Source organism: Lycium ferocissimum, chromosome 9 (genome assembly GCF_029784015.1).
Source record: "Lycium ferocissimum isolate CSIRO_LF1 chromosome 9, AGI_CSIRO_Lferr_CH_V1, whole genome shotgun sequence".
Taxonomy (NCBI): Eukaryota; Viridiplantae; Streptophyta; class Magnoliopsida; order Solanales; family Solanaceae; genus Lycium; species Lycium ferocissimum.
This window is the reverse complement of record NC_081350.1, coordinates 2,811,648-2,821,720: the sequence shown is the minus strand read 5'-3', so window position 1 is coordinate 2,821,720 and position 10,073 is coordinate 2,811,648. Positions and strand designations below refer to the sequence as shown.

Genomic DNA, 10,073 nt, shown 5'->3' with positions numbered 1-10,073 from the left:
TGGTTAAATACATGTTTTTCTATTATATTTAATTTAACTATCTAATAAGCATGAGTCCCTTGGACGACCAAGGGTAATTCAGTAAATGTGTCTTTGGTCCTCCAGGGGTACTTTTGGTATGCTATAGCACACTACAACATTCCGGAATGACTGAAAAAAAAATAAAAAAACTCCCGAAGCATCCATCTTTCCCTTTTTGGCATTCCAAAATCCAAAGTAAAAACATCTCTCTTGAATTCTCTTTCTGTTACAATTTTAGGTATGCTTTTCCGCCACTAACTCAAGTAAAATAGAAGAAGCAAATAAGCAATTTTGCACTTGGCTTCCAAGGTTTATGAGCAGGAAGGTGTATAATTTTTTTGCTTTTCAAGTGTTAATATCAATATAATATATGTGCTTCCTGATTCTTCGTTAATATCAATCAAGAAAGTCAGCACTCGATATTCTTCAAGTTTATTTTCTGATGTATTGTTGAAACGAGTGATCTTTCAGCATATACTATGGGCTTTCCTTTATGGCTTTGGCAAGCACTTTCCATTCTACTACTTGTTTTCATTTATCTCTCCTGTTCTTCCTCTTTTCTCTCCGTAATCTGGTCAGAACCATTTCTGCTCAGTTTTTGTTCCCATTGTTTTTCTGTTTTCTCTGCTTAGTCCCTTTTCTTTTCAGTTTCTGTCTCTTGTGATTTTCCAATTTCTTCACTTCGATGTAGGGGAGTGGACAAATACTGGGGATATGGTCTCAAAATGGGTTTCCATTATCATTATAATCCTTCTCTAACTCCGTACATGGTGGTTTCGCAATTAGATTGCCCTTTAAATTGTGGGTCTTCCTGTTTATATCCTTTTCACTGTTACATATTTAGTGGATTTTAATTTCTCAATACATGACATTATCGAATATTTGTGATTCATTCAGTTAGAACGTCATGATCACAAAATTTTGATTTCGCAGGTTCCTGAAGGTGAAAGTTGCTCGAGATGGGAAAAAAGGGACAGTACTTCGACTCTAAGAGGTAATTTATGCACCTTTTCTTCTAATGGTATATGCTTAGTTTTAATGCTGAATGGGTGTGCTTTATATTTCATGTTATATTGACAGATGTGTGTATTTTATGAACAAATTAAACATTAAGATTACCCAAATTTAGACTTCAATAAAGAAACTTAATGAAAAATAGATGTCTAACAATAAAAGAAAGACAGACACAACCCAAATTGAGAAGGCAGGGAAACATACATATCCTGGTACCAAAATAGTGTGAAAAACCTTAGCCTAACGTATCACATACAGAGAATTGACTCCTGGAAAAAAGGCAGCACCTCTAGAACGAGGTCGAGAGGAATATACTGTGAGAATATGTCTTCACTCTGAAAATTCTACTGCCAGCCGTTCGGTTCAGCCGTGTTCTTCCTCTAAACCCAAAAGCATAATTCCAGAGCAAGCTGCTATTTTCATTCGCACATACTTTTTTTTATGTGCAAAGAGTTGTGCTTAGTAGTAGTTTATATTTTCTTATTAGCTAATGTGGTTGAAGTTCACAGCCCATGTGCCACTCCTAACAATGAACAACCAACTTACTATTTCAGGATACATTTAAAGAGTTACATACATTATGGTACTTTCGATTAACGTTAGGGATATGTAATGAATAGTATAACTTTTACTATTAGCTGAAACCTAACATGTGTGCTTCAATTTGTTCAGGTATTTGTTTTGAACTCATTTTGTAGATGTTCTGTGTATTTCATGTGACTTGAGGTTAAGGTTGTAGTATTTCTTTTTCCATTATCAGTTCATCATAGACCTTTTTCTAACTAAACTCTACAATAGCTGTATAATTTAACGGCATGTGAGAAGTTTGAATTTTATGCTTAATTTGGAAAAAAGTCGACGAGACTTTCATGTTTTTGTGAATTGATCGGAATTTCTCTGAACTACAGTTATTCTGTTGATTTTTTAATATTTCTGGATTGCGTGTTTGTAGAAATCATTTCTTAAAGGTTGATTTTTCTTTTTCATTGGACTTTGCAGGTATGCATTTTCTGTTTAGTCCTTCGAGCACTTGATAGTATTGGTAAGCTCAGTTACTGTTATATAGATCTTGTTTATACTTTAGGAACTATAAGGAGATATGAACCTCAAAAAGCAGATGACCAGCCATAATATATTGGATAACACGATAGACTAAAATCAAGTATAGTTATAGAAGTTGGATCTTGTGCGTGCAAAATTGTGTAATTATTTTAGCACCTTAATCGTTTATTATCAAACAATAGATTGACCTTTGCCCATATAAGTTGTTCTCTTGCATCAGAACTTTGTATGATTTATGTACTTATTAAGCATTTGAGGAAACATGTTTGTCAAATTATCTTTCAGGTATTTCAAAAGAACATAAATACCAATTTCTAGGTTAGAGGTGGCCTGTCAATTATTTTGCCTATATTTTGTTTCCTTGATTGATTTTGGGGTCCGGAACAAATCTATTACTGCTTTGCTGTGCAGTATATCGAGAGTTGGCTTCAGTGCTTATGTGTCCTTGCCAAACAACAATTTACTTTATGATGGGAGGAGTTTGGAATGGTTTTCTCTTAGAAATACTCAAAGTTACAGAGAGCTAAGAGTTTCCAGTTTCTTAATATTTTGTCAAGCTGATCGTAAGAGATACTAGTAATCCTCCTCATTATATTCATCAATTTTAAATAAATAAACAATTTAATGGTGATGTGAACGCCAGACTATATCTGGAGTCTCATAATGCTGACTTTTTTTTTTTTTTGGGTAGAATATTTTCTCTGGTTCAAGTTTTGTTACACTTACTCCTATGTACTTCGTTTTACCTTGATTTTTGCAAGCTATAAAGACCAACTACCAATTACAATTGACTCTTTAGCATAGGCTCCTCCTCCTAATTGAGATAGGGATCAAAGGTCTGATGGACTTCTGGATTTAAGTGGTAAAGACTTCTTTGAAACTCTAGCAATGATGTTGATGCTGGCGATAAATGGATTAGAAAAGCCAGTGAAGTAGCAGTGTGTTGTACTTCAACCTTTCATGGGTAAGATTTTGGAAGAAGCAGTTACCATAGTCTGCATGGAAGAAAATTTTATTGCATTTAAGATTGTTATAATATTATTTTTCAGTACCTAAAAATATTATATTCTTGTAGATTGGTGCAGATGGGATTTTTTGCTGAAGCAGTGCCAGTTCATATCTTTCATTTCATATCATGTGAGCTTTTCTATGTTTATAATCTTAAGATTACACTTGCCCTTTTTCTGGGGATGATGAGTTAAACGTATTGTCTAATGTGTCCCGCAACACAAAATACCTATTTTGGTACCTTTAATTAGTATTACATTTCTCATATGTTGGTACCTTTAATTAGTTTTCTCATGTGCTTGACTTGTTAATGTATCAGCAAGGTATACTATGATCACACATAGTGAGAAGATGGCATGGAACTTCAATGATACCTTTATGCAGACCACTACGAAGTGCCACGTATTAAGTTTAGAAGGTTGTTGTGCATTGCTATATATTTCTAAGAAAAATGAGGCAAAATGTTGTAAAGAATATGTGAATAATTGATATGGAACTTCAATGGTACCTTTATGCAGACCACTACAAAGTGCCACATATTAGGTTTAGAAGGTTGTTGTGCATTGCAAATGTTGCAGTGAGAACGACAAGGCATATTGAAAGAGGTTTAAGGCTCATAACCCTAAATAGGTTTTTAAGAAGAGTTCTTATATATCAAAGTTATCCTCAGAATTCTGCTGCTCCAAAACATCCCTTTAATACGGAGGTGTTTTAATTGTTCTAAACTAACTGAATTTATGACTCTTATGCTCTGTATATGCAGACCTCAACGGTAAAGATTTTTGTCAAATATTGGGTGGCTCTCTAAAGCTTCAAGGCATTACTCAATGAACTCCAAAAATACAGATCAAATCTGGCATGAAAAGGTACGGTGAAGTAGCAAGTGATGCTATGTTCTATGTTGTGATTCAAATGTTTGGTTTTCTTTTCTTTTAATGGATACCATGAAGAAGTATGTGATGTCAACTGCAGCTGTTAAGACTCGAGTTCTATCCAATTGTAGCTTTAACATTTGTATTAGTGGGACCACCAACATGGAAGCAAGCACAAAAATGTAATTGTACAACTATGTTCCACAAATGAATTAGTATGAATGTATTTACGTTAGTGTTTAGTCATCTGGTGATATTCCTCCTCCTTTTTTGGATAATCCTATTAACAATCAAAAGCGGTATGAAATATTTTTCTCATGATAGGAGTAAAGACCTGCTGATAGTGGTCCACCTGTGAGCCTTTTAAGTTACAACGTGGTATTGTTAAAATTTCCCCTTTGCTTCTCTTTTATTTATATGCCTCGCTCCTTTACTATTCCACTGTTCAATTTTCTGCAGATCTGAAGAAAAAGGTATGCTTCTTCGTCCATTAATTGCTTCCTTTGTTCTATGGTGATGGTTTTTTTTCTTCTTCTTCTTCCTCTTCCTCTCTTTTTGATCACTATCTTTGGTACAATTGTTTTTGAATTTCTTTGGTAACTTGTCAGTTTCTCACTACTGAAAAGCAGAGGAATAGACACGTTCTGTGAATTACCTCAGCCATGCATGTTTTCAGAATAGAGTTCAGCACTTGACTTTTAACCTTTGTTCGTTTTGTCTGCAGCTACATTTCATTTATTCATCTCTTGCTTCATCATTTATGCTTCGGAAACAGCCGTCCTACCTTGGTAGGAGTAAGGTCTGCGTACACTCTACCCTCCCCAGACCCCACGTTGTGGGATTTCACTGGGTTGTTGTTGTTGTTGCTTCATCATTTATGCACCGGTAAGTGCTTCTGTTTTTGGAGAATTTTCTCTCTTCCCCTTCCTGTTTTTCCTCTCTGCTTTTTCCATTTCTCGATTAGCTTTGTCTTGAGGTTCTATGCATAAGTTTGTCACGTTAATTTTAATGTGCAATTGGTTTTTTTTTTTTTTTTTTTTTAATTCTGAATACAAAGTGAAGTGTTTTGTTTTGTTTTATGAGTACAGTTTGACTCTTCTTATTCTAGGTTTTCTTTAATCTTTCTTGGATTCTTAGTTAGTCAGTGATGCTTAGGTTACCACTCTTAGGCTGCTGATGAATAATGATTAATGAAATTATTGAATATTCTATAAGACCAGGCTTTGCTAGGTCAATTTTCTGCAGATTAAATGTTTGAGGGTGGGTGTATGCACCTCTTCAGTGAATCATCTTTGATTATTGCAGCCTGTAGGTGTAATCGGCTTCTTTCATGAATAACTGCTTAAGCAATAAAACATAGTAAGCAATTTGAGATTTCTATAAGATCAATTTTCTGCACATTGGGTATAATGAATCATCTTTGATGATTGCAGCCAGTAAATGTAATTACCTTCTTTCAAGAGTAACTACTTAACCAATAACGTAGTAGAGAAGTCTTCTAGAGCTTCTCTTTAAACAAAAAGGTCAATTTTTTTCTATCTACGTTTATAGTATTAGCATGTAAATCTTTTCTTGCTGGGTGGCAAGGTATTTAATCCAAAACTTCTATTAATTGTACAGATAAAATGGTGATGTTTGTACTCTTTAATTGGCAACCAAGTAAATTCATTTAATGTTTATTTTGGTTGATAGTGGATGCCATAAACCTCTTTACAGATGCTAATGCATGCTCTATATTTGCTCTGCTCTTGATTCTTAAAACTTGGAATCCTCCTAGAAGTAAGAAAATCAAAGTACTTCTCCATGATATCATTAAATAGAACTAAGAATGTCAGACTGGAATCAATATTCTAATACATTAAATCAATAGTGTTCCTTAAAGTGAATATTGGTTACAGTTTTCAGAATTTTTGTAGAAAATAAAGCAAGTCAGACCTGACTGCAAGATGACATATTGTAACAACAAAAGCAAGGGATTTTCATTTACTGTAAAAATAATTTCTGACTGTTGGACAAGTGAAAATGTTATAATTTATACTAGAAAGATAGATGCAGTTTTTTTAATATTTTGGTAACAGCAAATTGATGCTACTGATAGTTCTCTTTTTATTTTTTTATTTTTCAAAGCTTCTGGACAACAATAAGCATCACAATCTTTTAAATAGATGGTTTTATTGTTCAAGTATGCTAAACTTTTCACTAACCTTGGACATTAGAGAACTTCTACTATTTACATATCGATAGGAATTTAATAAGCTAATATATGCTTCTTTTCTCTAACTTTTCAGGTTCACAACTTTCTCTCTGTGTTAGTGACGAAAATTAAAGGCTTGTTTCTTACTTGGAAGTTATGTTTTCACATTCCAGAGCCTATAGGATGGTTGTGGTATGATGTTCTTACATGACTCTCATATTGGTACTTGATTCTTGATCCACTGCCGAGTAATATGAACTATGCTCTTTTTAAGGCATCAATCTATTGGTAAAATTGCTGCCTATATACCGAAAATGTGTGAGGAAACTGATTAATTCATCATGATATTGGAGATTAATAAGTATATAGATTTTTAGTGGCAATTTAATATGATTTCTTGTCAGTAAGATGTACAAGAAACCTGCAGCTTATATAAGTAAAGATAAACAACAATGGGATTAATAGATAGATTGTCTTAGCGAGTTTCCTGAAGTACTAAAGATAATAAAGAGCTACCTGATCATCTGTAAATGTCCCGCCAGTATATGTAACAGCAGTATAATACGGTGAGAGTCTCTCTATAATTGACACTCCCTTAAGTTAACTTCTCCTTTTTCAACTATATGAAGTACTAATTAGTGCACAAATGAACCAATTTTTAGTCATTTTTTTATTGCCATTGCCCTTGATCCTTCTATTAAATTGCAGCGAAAACTTCAAGCCAGTTCATTCTTGCATTTACGTTTATATTCAAAGTCTTTGTGGATGCTTCTCTGCTAGGTTGAACCATTACACCTATTTCTTTTTAGTGTTTCATTCCTATTTTGCATCATCTTTCTTTACGCTTTCTCTGTTGCTCCATGCATCCGCCCTCTCTCACAAAAGGTTAGATATTTCTTCTGTGATCTCCATTTGGGTCTCTCTGACTTTATTTGTTTCCTTTGTTTTATGTGTTAATGCTTGATTTATAAGTGGTTTATATTTATAAAGAGGTCTTAACTAGCCACAATTCGGAAGAGACCTGTACCAGTCCAACCTGAACAGAGCTATTTTAAGTTTTAGAAGCTCCAAGCTTTGTTGTTCGCCTCTCTCCAAAAAGGTGAAACTTCTCTTCTTCTCCATCTAGGTATCTTTATATTATTGTATGTTTTTCTTTAATTTTCTTCCCTGGTATTACCATTACTAGGCTAATGAAGTTTAGTTATGGGTTTCTTTTTGTTTCCTGTGATCTTTTTCTTGTGTCTCAATGGTTTATGGTGGTTGCTCATAGGGGTTCCCAAATGTCGCTAACGACAAATGTTAAATAGATTTAAAGTTACTACCTTATATCTCTTCTGAATTGAGTCATTTTTTGGTGCAATGATTTTTCATAGTTATTTTAAATCACGTCCTTTGTAAAATTCTATGTATGTTAGCCTTTTGTCAACTAATTTCAGAGACCTCAGATGTCATTCAAGCAACTTCTTTTTTTTTTCCACCTTCAGTTGATCATTTTTATAAGTTCAGAGAATCATAACAGTTGTCCCTATTATAGATCTTGAATGGTAAATCCTGACATTCTACACTGTTAAACTAATATTGTCAGCTTCATTAAGTAGGAGGAAGTTACCACCTGTTCATCACGTGGGAAACAAAAAAGCTAGAAATGCTCAAGAATGAACTAGAGCAGTCCGTGGCTCTTGCCGCCTGCTGCAATGGAAATGAGATTTCCACGTTAAAACAGACAAAGAAAAGTTTATTTGTTGGTTGCAATTTCATTGTGTGTTTCTTAAGAAAAATTAGCTCCAACTTTACCACGTCGCATCTTACTTTATAGTAATGTTGTGCACTTGCCTATGTTGCTCGGACTCTTAAAAAATATCGACGGGTGCGTGTCGGATCCTCCAAAAGTAGTGTATTTTTGAAGGATCCGACATGGGTGTGGCAACATTTTTGGAGAGTCCGAGCAACTTAGGCACTTGCATTATCAATGCTCTCAAGCAGATAAAAGTGTAATAGTTGCCCCTTTTATAGAATTTGAGTGGTAAATCCAGGCGTAGAACTCTTAGATTCGCAGCTTCACTACAGGGGAATTGCTTAGTTTTGTTAGCAGAATGTTTTACCCTACGAAGAAAGATATGAAAGGGTTGAGTTTCGTTATTATTATCACTACTATTATTTTGATAACAGTGGTTTCTTCATGTTGGTGGGATTATACTGGGCTTCTTGTTGTTGTTGTGGATGGAAACGAGATGTTATATTGCTACTTCTTGTGAAGAATTATTTCTCAAATAAGTGTACTTCCATAGTTTTGAACCTTTGAAGAACTTACTACTCTCTTAGGAGGTACTGCTTAAAGCAACAATTTGAACCAAAACGTACCTCACATAATGGAACTTATTTGTGTCAACAACTTGGTGTCAAGATTCTCTCATGTATGAAGCTGAGACTACACATAGCCTTCTCATAAGAGGCCTTTCCTCCTTGCTTGTGATGAAGCTATCTGCTATTATAAAGGATTTTAAGTGTATCATATTTGTTTAATGCTTAATTTCAGATTAACTATTTGTGAGCAAGGAATTTAGGTTTTTAGTTGATATGGTATGCTGCTGTTTCACTTGATTTCATTTCTTTTTTCAGATTCCAGAAATCAGCTGCCAATATTCAGAATCCAGGCTATTGCAACATATCTCATACATATAATTGAGCCACTACAATCTCTTTGTTTTTGCCTTTCTAACAAGCTCCTGTACAAACTTCGTTTCACAAATGAATGTAAAATAGTATGAAGCATATTATGTTAATATTTAGTTTAATTATGTTTTCTTTATTCGCTTTTCAGTAGTAAAAAAGCACGGGCACACACCATCTAGTTATATAGTAGAAACGTGAAGATTGGGACGACCAAGGGTAAAAGAGTCAATTTGCAAACATATCAGCATAGGACAGTTGTACATTGTGCAGTAAGAGCATCGGGTTCACTAAAAAACCAGGCTTTAACTTCACCCCTCACTATTCAATAACTCCAGTACAATGTCACTATCAAGTTTCAGAGCTTTGCTTCATTCAATGCCACGTGCGTGAAATGTGTACATTTCAAACATGTGGGTCCTACTTTATTCTTTGCCTTAGGAAGATTATCAGAAAAGATGTAAAATTAGCATTTATGCCCAATTCAATTTCTTTTTTTCTTTCATAAGTATGACATCAAATTAATACTTCTGTTTTTGCTACATCCAATTAAAGTTAAACAACGAATATTCACTAAAATTTTAAAGATAGCAGTTTTTTTTATTTAAACGGAAAATATATTTGAACTTTGTGTTATTTAAACCTTTAAGATTTGATCTAAATATATGAATTAATAAAAGTTTGATTTATTTTTAAAATTTACTGAATCAAAGATTGATAAAAAGAATAAATATATTTTGAGTCCAATTTACATAAACTAACAATATAATATAAGTTATGCAAATTGATTTACAAAAAGAATTAATACAATTTAGATTTATTTCTATAGTTTACTGAATCAAAGATTGATAAAAAGAATAAATATGTTTTGAGTCCAATTTACATAAACTAACAATATAATTTTTTTTAGACTTCTAAATTGATTAAATTCAATCAATGATGCAAAATTATTTACGTTAGAAATATTTAAGAAATTTCATGTAAATGAGAATTTTGAGTCTTCACAAGCTTTAAGTTCATGACCAAAGATAAAGTTTTGGATATAGAACACTAACTATTTTTTTGGCTGTGTTTTGATTCAAACCTACACGTATTGGCAATTGGAGAAATAGACGACTTTAAGCAGATTATGATAGAAAAATATCTTAAAGAATAACAAAGGCATAATTTTAGTTTGAGAAGTTAAGTAACCAATTAATATTAATCAGATCTTTTTTTGGAATAGCAGAAAA

General features: G+C 33.4%; 1 long non-coding RNA gene across 17 annotated transcripts; it reads left to right on the top strand.

The window, feature by feature from the left end:
* Positions 1 to 228: 228 nt before the first annotated feature.
* On the top strand, positions 229 to 8,980 carry LOC132029513 (uncharacterized). Of its 17 annotated transcripts, XR_009407833.1 has the most exons (9): positions 229 to 346; positions 955 to 1,015; positions 2,035 to 3,234; positions 3,869 to 3,971; positions 4,302 to 4,355; positions 4,437 to 4,490; positions 4,702 to 5,336; positions 6,266 to 7,270; positions 8,791 to 8,980. It is a non-coding gene; the product is annotated as an uncharacterized LOC132029513 (long non-coding RNA). The 17 variants fall into 17 exon arrangements; XR_009407846.1 differs by lacking the exons at positions 4,302 to 4,355; positions 4,437 to 4,490 and having other exon boundaries at positions 2,383 to 2,415; positions 2,509 to 3,234; XR_009407839.1 differs by lacking the exons at positions 4,302 to 4,355; positions 4,437 to 4,490 and having other exon boundaries at positions 2,035 to 2,415; positions 2,509 to 3,234.
* The last annotated feature ends 1,093 nt before the right edge of the window (positions 8,981 to 10,073 follow it).